This window comes from Salvelinus sp. IW2-2015, linkage group LG31 (genome assembly GCF_002910315.2).
Source record: "Salvelinus sp. IW2-2015 linkage group LG31, ASM291031v2, whole genome shotgun sequence".
NCBI lineage: Eukaryota > Metazoa > Chordata > Actinopteri > Salmoniformes > Salmonidae > Salvelinus > Salvelinus sp. IW2-2015.
In genome coordinates, this window is record NC_036870.1 from 22,286,890 (window position 1) to 22,301,192 (window position 14,303).

The 14,303-nt window shown below is 46.1% G+C and overlaps 1 long non-coding RNA gene across 1 annotated transcript; it reads left to right on the forward strand.

The window, feature by feature from the left end:
• The first annotated feature begins 91 nt into the window (after positions 1 to 91).
• Positions 92 to 3,937, forward strand: LOC139023412 (uncharacterized). The gene is made up of 2 exons (XR_011474547.1): positions 92 to 417; positions 461 to 3,937. It is a non-coding gene; the product is annotated as an uncharacterized lncRNA (long non-coding RNA).
• The last annotated feature ends 10,366 nt before the right edge of the window (positions 3,938 to 14,303 follow it).

Here is a 14,303-nt window from a genome sequence, read left to right on the forward strand (position 1 = left end):
GTAGGTTTTCATCAGCAGGCCCTACTGACATTTAAGAAGGAGTAGGTTTTTTCATAAAGCAGGCCCTACTGGCCATTTAGGAGGGTAGGTTTTCATCAGCAGGCCCCTACTGGCCATTTAGGAGGAGTAGGTTTTCATCAGCAGGCCCTACTGCCATTTAGGAGGAGTAGGTTTTCATCAGCAGGCCCTACTGACCATTTAGGAGGAGTAGGTTTTCATCAGCAGGCCCTACTGGCCATTTAGGAGGAGTAGGTTTTCATCAGCAGGCCCTACTGGCCATTTAGGAGGAGTAGGTTTTCATCAGCAGGCCCTACTGGCCATTTAGGAGAGAGTAGGTTTTCATCAGCAGGCCCTACTGGCCATTTAGGAGGAGTAGGTTTTCATCAGCAGGCCCTACTGGCCATTTAGGAGGAGTAGGTTTTTCATCAGCAGGCCGCTACTGGCCATTTAGGAGGAGTAGGTTTTCATCAGCAGGCCCTACTGGCCATTTGGAGGGTATAGGTTTTCAATCAGCAGGCCCTACTGGCCATTTAGGAGGAGTAGGTTTTCATCAGCAGGCCCTACTGACCATTTAGGAGGAGTAGGTTTTCATAAGCAGGCCCTACTGAATAAAGCTAGTGGAGATTTTTTATATTAAATTAGTTATTTGTTTTGAAAGTTGGAAGCATTAGTCAAAGATGCCCATTCTGGCCCTACTTTACTTGCACTGGGCCAGGTGTGGTGTGTGTGCACGAACAAACTGCCTGTCTTTGATTGTTTACTGGTCACTGAAGATTCCTCCAACATAGTGGCTGTCAAGTGACTGACACATGTACTGTATGGAAACTGCCATGGGTTGAGCCGTTATGGCATCAAAGTAATGTTTATTGGTGAATCTGACAGACGGTGAATTTTTATTTTATTGTACCTTTATTTAACTAGGCAAGTCAGTTAAGAACAAATTCTTATTTTCAATGACGGCCTAGGAACAGTGGGTTAACTGCCTTGTTCAGGGGCAGAACGACATATTTTTACCTTGTCAGCTCGGGGATTCTATCTTGCAACCTTTCGGTTACTAGTCCAACGCTCTAACCACTAGGCTACCTGCCGCTCCGGAAGAACAAAGTGGTCCATATTCTGTGACCACTTTAATGTCCTTTTTTTGTCTTCTTTATTTCTCTCTACCAAACCAAGCTAAGATATTGTCTCTGACGCTTGCTCGTTCTCATAAGAATAGATTGCCGTTGCTGGTTGTTGCATTTTCTGTTTACTGTGTTATTTCTCACCATTTAATCTGTCAGATGATAGTAATTTAGTTACTGTTGCCGATAGCATCCATGTGAGGCCAAAATTGGGCTATCATTCTATTGGCCTTGCACACCATGGCGCACACAGGATATGTTACTGACATTGTTACAGCTCTTACCATGGTTGCCCTATTGATGTCCAGAAAGGAACATGTAGGCCTGTAGATGACATTGACTTTTAGCCTATGCCCTTATTACTCCAAGATGGCTCTCTAAGACAGCGTTGAAATCACCAGCAGTGACACGTTAATAGCACTTACTGAATTTTGTGCTTGATATTAAGATGTCACATTTACTGACGTTTAATTTCAAACCATAAGCCTATCTGAAGAACCAAAAGGACAGTTGCTGACGTAGACATGTGGAAAATGTAGAAAGCATATGTTTCCAATAATATACAGAGGACTGGTCTCAATGTTTTTCGTTTTTTTTTAATTTTTTGTATAAAAAATATACCCATTTTCTAATATACCCATTAGATGGCGATCCTATTCATGACATCTCTGCCATTGACTTGCCGTGGTGTCATGCATGTCTTGCTCTCTATTGTTCTTTTGTTATAGACCTAGAAATCCTACAACATGAATTTGGTAGGATTCAATGCCATAAATATGCACATTCATGCAATTTGGATGAACATATGATGCAGCTTGCAGGATTAGAGGAATGCAACATCTCCTTTACAATGCAATTCATTGAGAAGCCAGATCAAATATTACAGCTACTGGCTGAGCCATATTTGATTTCTATGCACCATCTAGTGGTAGTTTTATGAACTTCAGGTTGTTGCGAGCAAGTCAATGTTGTGGATCACTGCACTCAGGCCACTTGCATCCAAAAGTTGTTGTTCTGAATGCGCTGTCTCTTATTGGTGGATGCATGTATGTTGTCATTGGAAATTTGCTTTAAAGGGGCAATCAGCAGTTTAAACTATAACAATGTGGCGCAGCGGTCTAAGGCACTGCATCTCAGTGCTAGAGGTGTCACTACAGACACCCTGGTTCGAATCCAGACTGTATCTCAACCGGCCGTGATTGGGAGTCCCATAGGGCAGTGCACAATTGGCCCAGCGCCTTCCGGGTTTGGCCATGTAGGCTGTCATTGTAAATAAGAATTTGTTCTTAACTGACTTGCCTAGTTAAATAAAATGGGTACTCCCCGCCCCTGTTTTGGTAAACTGCTGAGGGAGAAATATAGCCACTCAAATTCATAGACGCAAGGTCTGACCATCCATGATATCAAAGTGATAGTCTTAACCATTTTTAGGCTGTTTGTTTACATTTACTTTGTTTACAAACAGAAAATGTAAGCTTTTTCTCGGTTCTGATGGTGAACGTCAGTTGAACTAAGCTCATCAGGCATTTCTAAGTTATGTTCTTCAAGAATCAATGGGTACATATCATTCATTTATAAGTCCAAAGATCGATGTAGCAACTGCATATTGACCCTTTTTAATAAGTGATCTAATTCCATCCAAAGCTGTTTACCAGGTCCCTTCACCTGTCAATCAAATCAATTTGTTTGCATTACATGAACTGAATGTGAAACAGAAACATGTCCGTGGATGTATGACTGCCATTTGAATGTTTTTGGAGGGGTTTTTTGGTCACTTTTTATAGTTCTCAGTGGTCAGGTATACATTTGAAATTTTTATAATTTAGCAGATGCTGTTTCAGAGTGACTGAAATTAGCAATTAGGGTTAAGTTCCTTGCTCAAGGGCACAGACAGATTTTTCACCTATAAAGCACATAAACCCATTTTTACATTTGGGAATTATTCTGGCCAGGTTATGGCAGAACCAATGTGGACTGTGGTCGACCCGTCTCACTTGCTTTATCAATGTCACCCATGGTGATATCACTTTATCTTCGACTGCTGTTGTTTCACTTTCTGCAGTCATTTTTACTCTACATTACTGCGTAACTATGGATTCCAAAGTACTGGTGACATTTTAACAAATTAACTCATTAACTTCAATCTGTCCGTCCACTGTCCTAATTCACAGGATGTGTACAGGTATGTGTAAAAATCAAAGGTTTAACTTCATAATGAGCGACTAGGTCCGTCACTATACATTACAGAACAGGCTTTTCTATTTCAATCTTTAGTAGGAATATTATATTTGGGTGTCTGAACTTGCTGAATAAAATCTCTCTCAAGGGAAATCAGTGGTGTGTACAGTTTCTCTTGTTCTTCTTGTAAGAGTATTATATGCAGCTTGAGTATGGTTTTCACTTGTGCCTTTTGTAAATGTGCTTTCTGCCAGACTAAATGTAGGCAATTTATATTGTTGTGCGGCCTTCTATGGCTTTGTTTAGACAGGCAGCCCATTTCGGATATTTTTTCACGAATTGGACTTTTGACCAATCCGATCAGCTTCTTTTTTTTTTTTCAGTATTGGGCTGCCTGTGTAAACACAGCCTAGGAAGATATATGATGTGGGAGTGTTAGCCTGGTCCCACATCGCTTTGTGCAGTCCTGCCAGCTGCTATAGAACCAGGCTAAAGTGGTGTCTGACATTGTTTCTCTCATACCAAGAAGAGGATCTTTGTAATGACTTGTTTTGTTTATCTGCAACATCTTTCCAAATGTTAATAAAATGAGGTGCACAGAGGACACATGGGCCTCTACCTCTGTTTCCATCACTTCATCCTTCAGAACATTTCAGTAAAGTGTTCTTATTCCAAATTCCCCTATGTTGTCATGTTACAGCCTTGACATTCATTTCTATACGGCGGGTTGTGGTCCATTGACGGTCAAGTTCTAGTAGTTCCATAATGGTGTTGATGTATACATGTTAAATGTTGTCATTATTCCAGTCTGTCTGCTTTGTTCCATTTTGTATTTGTTTACAGCCCTGCGTATTACAATATACACGCTTTATAGTGCAAAGAGGTATACTTTATGGTTTAGAAAGATTCAGATATGTGAAGTGGAATTAAAATGGAATGAAGACAAGTCTGTCATGTTTTAGACTTGAGGCTAAACAGAAACACTGTAAGGTGTTTTAATATGGAGACCAAGTGTACATTTAGCAGACGCTTTCATCCAGAGAAACTAGTTAAGTGCCTTGCTCAAGGGTACACCGGCAGATAGTTCAACTAGTCAGCTCGGGGATTTGATCCAGCGACCTTTGAGCATGGTGATATTATGCTGAACAAAAATATAAATGCAACATGTAAAGTGTTGGTTTCATGAGCTAAAATATAATATTCCAGTCAATTTTCATACGCACAAAAAGCTTATTTCTCTAATTTTGAGCTCAAATTTATTTACTTCCCTGTTTGTGAGCGTTTCTCTTTTGCCAAGATAATCCATCAATGATCATTACACAGGTGCACCTTGTGCTGGGGACAAAAGGCCACTAAAATGTCCAGTATTGTCACAACACAATGCCACCTATGTTTAAGGTAGTGTGCAATTGGCTTGCTGACTACAGGAATGTCAACCAGAGCTGAGGCCAGAGGATTGAATGTTAATTTCTCTACCATAAGCCTCCAACATAGTTTTAGACATTTTGGTAGTACGTCCAACYGGCCTCACAACTGCAGACCACGTGTAACCACGCCAGCCCAGGATCTCCACATCCGAATTCTTCACCTGGGGGGTCTTCTGAGACCGGACAGCTGATTACTGTGGGTTTGCATCATCAAAGAATTTCTGCACAAACTGTCAGAAACCCTCTCAGTGAAGCTCGTCTGTGTGCTTGTCGTCCTCACCAGAGTCCTGCCCTGGCTGCAGTTCGGCATCATAACCAACTTAAGTGGGCAAATGCTAACCTTCGATGGCAGCTGGCACAATAGAGAAGTGTGCTCTTCATTAATGAATCCCAGTTTCAACTGTACCGGGCAGACGTCGTGTATGGTGTCGTGTGGGCAAGCAGTTTGCTGATGTCAACATTATGAACAGAGTGCCCCATGGTGGGGTTATGGTATGGGTAGACATAAGCTACGGACAACGTACACAATTGCATTTTATCGATGGCAATTTGTGATACTGTGACGAGATCCTGAGGCTCATTGTTGTGCCATTCATCCGCTTCCATCACCTCGTTTCAGTATGATAATGCACGGCCCCATGTCGCAAGGATCTGTAAACAATTCCTGGAAAATGAACCTGTTTCAGTGTGCTTTCCACCTGACACTGGGAGATTAATTCACCTTTCAGCATGACAATAACCTAAAACCAAGGCCAAATATACACTGGAGTTACTTACCAAGAATACAGTGAATGTTCCTGAGCGGCTAAGTTACAGTTTTGACTTAAATCTACTTCAAGACCTGAAAATGGTTGTCKAGCAATGATCAACAACCAATTTGACAGCGCTTGAAGAATTTGGAATTTAAAAATGGTCAAATGTTGCACAATCCATCTGTGGAAAGCTCTTAGAGGCTTACCCAGAAAGCTGTAATCGCTGCCAAGGGTCCTTCTACAAAGTACTGACTCGGGTGTGAATACTTTTATGTAAATGAGATACTGTATTTCTTTTGCAATACATTTGCTAAAAAATTTTTTTCTTTTTTTTCTCCCACTTTGTCATTATGGGTTATTGTGTGTAGATGGGTGAGAAAAAAAAATATTTAATCCATTTGAAATCAGGCTGTAACACAACAAAATGTGAAAAAAGTCGAGGTGTGTGAATAGTTTCTGAGTGCACTGTACTGTACTATACATAACAACAGAGGATTGTCCACTAGAGATCTCTAAGCAAGCACATTGGATTTGCAGGCAAAATGAATGTCAAGTCATCTGTTGGGATTCAGCCAACTGAAGATGATTTTTGTTTATAAAGTGAGGACAATGCAGTAGGCCCTATATATTATGGCCTTGTGTTGAGTCAGGTAATCTGTGTATGTGACCGTTTCTTGTCCTCACCCCTCCCCTCTGGTCCGGACCGTAGCGGATTATGTTTCAGCAGGGTGTGTACTCCTGTCCTCGTCTCAGATGCAGCCCGTTGATAGGTGCTTAGGCCTGGGGAGTGTTTTTGTGTGTGTATGTCTGTGTGTCCCTGAGCCTTCCGCCCAGCCCAGGGAGTTTGGTTCCACAGACTCATGCATTAAAGATAAAGCTGAGAGAAAGAAGGGGGGGAGAGGAGAGATGATCCACACCATCAGTGTTCTCACTAGACTCTGGTAGAGCCAGGACTGGCTGCTGTAAACAAACAGACTGACCCAGCCAGTCTGACTTGAGATCCATAGGAACTTCATATCCTAGCAGATAGCTGTCCAGGGACAGGCCCAGAGCTGGGCCACTACAGCCCAGGGATGAGCTCCTGTCTCGGGGACAAGGCAGATGGTGGATGACTCGTGCCACAGCACACTGCTGGCACCAGGCCATGGAACTGTCTCGGCGGCTGCACTGGATCCGTAACCGGCCCTGGAGGGCTCGGGCCCGCCACAGGGAGTTCAACAGTGAGTAGTGTGTGTGTGTGCCTTTTGTCTGTTTTGCCTATGTCTATGGTCTTTGAGCGAGTTGAGAAAGGCCTTTTGCTGCCTGTTTAATATGCACTGTGTAATGGAGAAGCATGCAAAAGAAGTCATTAGCTAGTCAGTCAGCACATTGAGCGCTGTAGTTAGATATAGTGCTGTGAAGTAGCCTCATTCTAAAAACCATTGCAGTCAGGAATTACATTCAATGTTAATGGTGTGCCCAGAAGCCTCTTATGGATCAGAGTTCATAGCTTATATATTCTGTCAAGGAGCCTTGTACTAGATATAAACCTGTCCATTAGATGTCCTCTGAGTGCTGGAGATGGAGCAATGTTGTGGTGTAGTCTGCTGTCTTACATAATGGAAGCACAGTGAGAGGTCCTCTACATAGGCAACATGGCTGGTGTTCTCTGTTCCTACCTTCCTCTCAGCCCCCCTCAACTGGACTGTTGTTGGACATGTTTATATGTACTGTTGGCCATCCATGTTGAGTGTGTCTTTATTCTACTCTTTCTCCTTCACATAAATACAAAGAGATACTTTCAGGCTATATTTATTGTTTACATACCTGTGTGTATGGCTATATGCATGCATTAATTTGTGTGTTTATATGCTGCTAGAGAAGAGTGTGGAGATCGTAGTGGAACATCTTACATTCAGTCTCTCTGCTGGAGGGGGGAGGTAAAACTGACCTTGAGCCTCTCTGCTGGAGGGGGGATGTAGAACTGACCTTGAGCCTCTCTGCTGGAGGGGGGATGTAGAACTGACCTTGAGCCTCTTGCCTCTCTGCTGGAGGGAGGAGGTAGAACTGACCTTGAGCCTCTCTGCTGGAGGGAGGAGGTAGAACTGACCTTGAGCCTCTGTTGGAGGGAGGAGGTAAACTGACCTTAGCCTCGTTGGAGGAGGTAGAACTGACCTTGAGCCTCTGTGGAGGGGAGAGGTAGAACTGACCTTGAGCCTCTGTTGGAGGGGGGAGGTAGAACTGACCTTGAGCCTTCTGCTGGAGGGAGGAGGTAGAACTGACCTGAGCCTCTGTTGGAGGGGAGAGAGTAAACTGACCTTGAGCCTCTGTTGGAGGGGGGGGTAGAACTGACCTTGAGCGTCTGTTGGAGGGGGGAGGTAGAACTGACCTTGAGCCTCTCTGCTGGAGGGAGGAGGTAGAACTGACCTTGAGCCTCTGTTGGATGGGGGAGGTAGAACGCCATTGAGCCTCTCTGCTGGAGGGAGGAGGGTAGAACTGACCTTGAGCCTCTGTTGGAGGGGGGAGGTAGAACTGACCTTGAGCCTCTGTTGGAGGGGGGAGGTAGAACTGACCTTGGAGCATCTCTGCTGGAGGTGGGAGCCGAGGAGGTAGAACTGAAGGGGAGTCTGAGATCAGCTCACGCATCAGCTCACACGGCCAGCTGATTGGCTTAGGCTGCTGATTGGTGTTGCTGTGACTGGGAGTGAACAGATCCACACAGAGCAGTGATATCTAGGGGGCCACTATGGGGGGGGGGGCGATGCCATGTCAACAACCTCCACCATGCGGGGCGATGCCATGTCAACAACCTCCACCATGGGGGGCGATGCCATGTCAACAACCTCCACCATGGGGGGGGGGGGCGATGCCATGTCAACAACCTCCACCATGCGGGGCGATGCCATGTCAACAACCTCCACCATGCGGGGCGATGCCATGTCAACAACCTCCACCATGGGGGCGATGCCATGTCAACAACCTCCACCATGGGGGCGATGCCATGTCAACAACCTCACTATGGGGGGGGGGGGGGGGGGCGATGCCATGTCAACAACCTCCACCATGGGGGGCGATGCCATGTCAACAACCTCCACCATGGGGGCGATGCCATGTCAAACCTCCACCATGGGGGCGATGCCATGTCAACAACCTCCACCATGGGGGGCGATGCCATGTCAACAACCTCCACCATGGGGGGCGATGCCACGTCAACAACTTCTACCATAGGGGGCGATGTCACTTCAACAACTTCTACCTGGGGGCGATGTCACTTCAACAACTTCTACCATGGGGGCGATGTCACTTCAACAACTTCTACCATGGGGGGCGATGTCACTTCAACAACCTCTTTACCATGGGGGGCGATGTCACTTCAACAACTTCTTACCATGGGGGGCGATGTCACTTCAACAACTTCTACCATGGGGGGCGATGTCACTTCAACAACCTCTTCCATGGGGGGCGATGTCTCTTCAACAACCTCTACCATGGGGGGCGATGTCCTTCAACAACCTCCACTTAGAGGCACAAGGCTGCGGCACGTGCTCTGCTCTGGATAGAAGTTACTCTCAGAAAGGTCTAGGATCAGTTTACCTACCCCATATCCTAATATTAAGCCACAATCAATGGTAATTTAAGCTAAAATGATGTAACATTGATTCTTGAATAATAAACCTTGTAAATGCCCTATGAGCTTCAATACAGCTGACAGTAACTGTTTGTGCCAGGTTAGTCAGTGAAAATCATTATGCAAGCAGACCCCTCGATTAAACAAATTTCATCTTGAAGCTGAAGGCCGTTGGACTGAGACTCGCTGTCAGCGTCAGTTGACCAGCAGTGCTTAGTTGATCAGACTTTTATCGCGTGGGGGAGATCTGTGAAAGTTTAATTAAAATTGTATAAGGTCAAGCAGTGAAGAGTATGGGTTCCACCACCACTCCACTGAATGTGGCTTTGCAAATGTAAAGGACTTCTTACGCTTGCTTAGCGAGTACTACTTCCTTCCTCTTCAGCTCACACCGAGGTTCCGAACCCAAGACCTTCGCCTTGCTAGCACACGTGCCTGCCCTCCTACAGCACACGTGACTCCCCCCTACAGCACACGTGACTGCCCTCCTACAGCACACGTGGCTGCCCTCCTACAGCACACGTGACTGCCCTCCTACAGCACACGGGACTGCCCTCCTACAGCACACTGACTGCCCTCCTACAGCACACGTGACTGCCCTCCTACAGCACACGTGACTGCCCCCCAGCACACGTGACTGCCCCTACAGCACACGTGACTGCCCCTACAGCACACGTGACTGCCCTCCTACAGCACACGTGACTGCCCTCCTACAGCACACGTGACTGCCCCCTACAGCACACGTGCCTGCCCCCCACAGCACACGTGCCTGCCCTCCTACAGCACACGTGACTGCCCCCCTACAGCACACGTGACTGCCCTCCTACAGCACACTGACTGCCCTCCTACAGCACACGTGCCTGCCCTCCTACAAGCACACGTGCACTGCCCTCCTACAGCCACGTGACTGCCCTCCTACAGCACACGTGACTGCCCCCCTACAGCACACGTGACTGCCCTCCACAGCACACGTGACTGCCTCCTACAGCACACGTGCCTGCCCTCCTACAGCACACGTGACTGCCCTCCTACAGCGTCTTTCCAGTGGGCGCCACGGACACTTCAGCCTGAAGAGTTTCACACATCCCCATGTGCCAGACCAAGTAGGACTGCCGTACCCTGATTACCTGGGCGGGGCAGATCCTGGAGTTGGAGCTTTTGAGCTTTATACAAGACTGATACATTTTATCGACCACAGATTCACTCTAGAACAATAAACCATTTCCAAGTTGCTGACCCGTCCAGAAAAGGGTGCGCTCTGATTAGTTTCTGTACTGTAGTGTTTCTATGTCTCCTGAGTGTCTCCTGCTTATTGAGCAGCATTGTTTGAAGAGCTTGCTCCCCTCAGCAGTATTTGTGTGTGTGTCTGTGCGACGGCCTCTGTGCGACGGCCTCTCTTTGCGACGGCCTCTCTGTGCGACGGCCTCTCTGTGCGACGGCCTCTCTTTGCGACGGCCTCTCTGTGCGACGGCTCTCTGTGCGACGGCCTCTCTTTGCGACGGCCTCTTCTGTTGCGACGGCCTCTCTGTGCGACGCCTCTCTGTGCGACGGCTCTCTTGTGCACGGCCTCTCTGTGCGATGACCACAGTAATTGACCACTGTGTGGTCTGTGGCAGGAGGGCTGATAAGAGGGCAGCAGAAAGAGTGAAGGGTGGGAGGTGTCTGAAACCTCTAGTTTATTCTCTGTTCCTCTGGTCTAGCTATATTGTAATAGAGAGACTGTGAGACTGGTCAACAGCCTGTCTCTGATATTATGGGATAGAATTTTGGAAAACCTTGCACAATACAGAATACCATTTTGAACACTACCATGTTTTTGACATATGTTACTATTGCAATGATATAACAATACCATTGAAATTATTGTGGTATTTAAAATTCTTTTTGCAAATACTTTTACACAAAACAAAAATTGCAGAATTTTAATACCAAAATTACAATTATGTTTGATTGAATTGAATCCTATTGTTAAGACGACTCCTAGTGAATAACAAAGAATAACATCTTCCTGGACATTTAGAATGAATACAATTGCACTGGAATAGTTTTTTTAAATGCATTATTATTTATATATTTGTATCTATTTAGTATTTTCTTGTTTTGTTAGACATGTTTGATGTTAGGAGATGGATGTAAGTTGTTGATAATTTTGTATTATAAAAAACAAACAAAAAAACAGCCTGTCTCTGCCCAGTGACAGCACAGACAACGGTGTGCTCCAAATGCCCTCTTAGATAGCTAATTAATGACTGTAGAGCCTCTACTGCTGTCTACAGCTGTCTACTACTGGCTTTACTGCTGGCTCTACTGCTGTCTCTACTACTGCTTACTGCTGTCTACTACTGGCTTTATGCTGGCTTTACTGCTGGCTCTACTGCTGTCTACAGCTGTCTCTACTACTGGCTTTACTGCTGGCTCTACTGCTGTCTACAGCTGTCTTCTACTACTGGCTTTACTGCTGGCTCTACTGCTGTCTACAGCTGTCCTCTACTACTGGCTTTACTGCTGGCTCTACTTGCTGTCTACCGCTGTCTCTACTACTGCCTTTACTGCTGGCTCTACTGCTGTCTACAGCTGTCTCTACTACTGCTTTACTGCTGGCTCTACTGCTGTCTACCGCTTGTCTCTACTACAGCCTTACTGCTGGCTCTTACTGCTGTCTACAGCTGTCTCTACTACTGGCTCTACTGCTGTCTCTACTACTGGCTTTACTGCTGTCTCTACTACTGGCTTTACTGCTGGCTCTACTGCTGTCTACAGCTGTCTTCTACTACTTGCTTTACTGCTGGCTCTACTGCTGTCTACAGCTGTCTCACTACTGGCTTTACTGCTGGCTCTACTTGCTGTCTACCGCTGTCTCTACTACTCTCTACTGCTGGCTCTTACTGCTGTCTACACTGTCTCTACTACTGCTCTACTGCTGTCTCTACTGCTGTCTACACTTGGCTCGTACTACTGGCTTTAATGCTGTCTCTACTACTGGCTTTACTGCTGGCTCTACTCTGTCTACAGCTGTCTCTACTACTGACTTTACTGCTGCTCTACTGCTGTCTACAGCTGTCTCTACTACTGCTTTACTGCTGGCTCTACTTGCTGTCTACAGCTGTCTCTACTACTGGCTTTACTGCTGGCTCTACTTGCTGTCTACTAGCTGTCTTTACTGCTGGCTCTACTGCTGTCTACAGCTGTCTCTACTGCTGGCTTTACTGCTGGCTCTACTGCTGTCTACAGCTGTCTTTACTGCTGCTCTACTTGCTGTCTTACAGCTGTCTCTACTACTGGCTTTTACTGGGCTCTACTGCTGTCTACAGCTGTCTCTACTACTGCTACTTTGCTGGGCTCTACTGCTGTCTACTGTTGTCTCTACTTTATATGCTGTATCTATCGTTGTCTCTACTGTTGTCTCTACTGTATAATGCTGTCTCTACCCTGTCTCTACTGGTGTCTCTACTGTATAATGTTGTCTCTACTGTATAATGCTGTCCTCACTCTGTCTCTACCGCTGGCTCTATTGCTAGTTTCTATCCTGCTACCTTGAATTGACTACTACTGTGAGTCTTTATCTTAAAACAGTGTATTAAATTAATTAATTATTTTTTACCGTTATTTTACCAGGTAAGTTGACTGAGAACACGTTCTCATTTGCAGCAACGACCTGGGGAATAGTTACAGGGGAGAAGAGGGGGATGAATGAGCCAATTGTAAACTGGGGATTATTAAGTGGACCGTGATGGTTGAGGGCCAGATTGGGAATTTAGCCAGGAGACCGGGTTAACACCCCTACTCTTACGATAAGTGCATGGGATCTTTTAATGACCTCAGAGAGTCAGGACACCCGTTTAACGTCCCATCCGAAAGACGGCACCCTACACAGAGCAGTGTCCCCAATCACTGCCCTGGGCATTGGGATCTTTTTTAGACCAGAGGAAAGAGTGCCTCCTACTGGCCCTCCAACAACACTTCAGGCAGCACCTGGTCTCCCATCCAGGGACTGACCAGGACCAACCCTGCTTAGCTTCAGAAGCAAAGCCAGCAGTGGTATGCAGGGTGGTATGCTGCTGGCAGATCTGGGCTCTTCGCTGGCCATGGAAACACTGACATTCTGTCTTGCAGGAAATCATGCACAGAACGAGCAGTATGGCTGGTGGCATTGTCATGCTGGAGGGTCATGTCAGGATGAGCCTGCAGGAAGGGTGCCACATTGTCTTCCCTGTAAAGCACAGTGTTGAGATGCGCTGCAATGACAACAAAGTCAGTGACACACCGCCCCAGCATGATGGACCCCCACCTTCAAATCGATCCCGCTCCAGAGTACAGGCCTCGGTGTAACGCTCATTCCTTCGACGATAAACGCGAATCCGACCATCACCCCTGGTGAGACAAAATCCCGAATCGTCATTGAATAGCACTTTTTGCCAGTCCTGTCTGGTCCAATGACGGTGGGTTTGTGCCCATAGGTGACGTTGTTGCCGGTGATGTCTGGTGAGGACCTGCCTTACAACTGGCCTACAAGCCCTCAGTCCAGCCTCTCTCAGCCTATTGCGGACAGTCTGTGCACTGATGGAGGGATTGTGCGTTCCTGGTGTAACTCGGGCAGTTGTTGTTGCCATCCTGTACCAGTCCGCAGGTGTGATGTTCGGATGTACCGATCCTGTGCAGGTGTGTTACACGTGGTCTGCCACTGCGAGGACGAAAAGCTGTCCGCCCTGTCTCCCTGTACACTGTCTTAGGCGTCTCACAGTACGGACATTGCAATTTATTCCCCTGGCCACATCTGCAGGGCTCATGCCTCCTTGCAGCATGCCTAAGGCACGTTCACGCAGAAGAGCAGGGACCCTGGACATCTTTCTTTTTGTGTTTTCAGAGTCAGTAGAAAGGACTCTTTAGTGTCCTAATTTTCATAACTGTGACCTTAATTGCCTACGCCTGTTAGCTGTTAGTGTCTTAATGACTGTTCCACAGGTGTATGTTCATGAATTGTGTTGGTTCATGAACAAGCATGGGAAACAGTGTGTTAAACCCTTAACAATGAAGATCTGTGAAGTTATTTGGATTTTACGAATTATTGTTGAAAGACAGGGTCCTGAAAAGGGACGTTTCTTTTTTTGCTGAGTTTATAACTATTATTTATGTTTATTTGTTTTCCCTTTTGTGCTTTAAACTATTTGCACATCATTACAACACTATATACACTGCTCAAAAAAAATAAGGAACACTG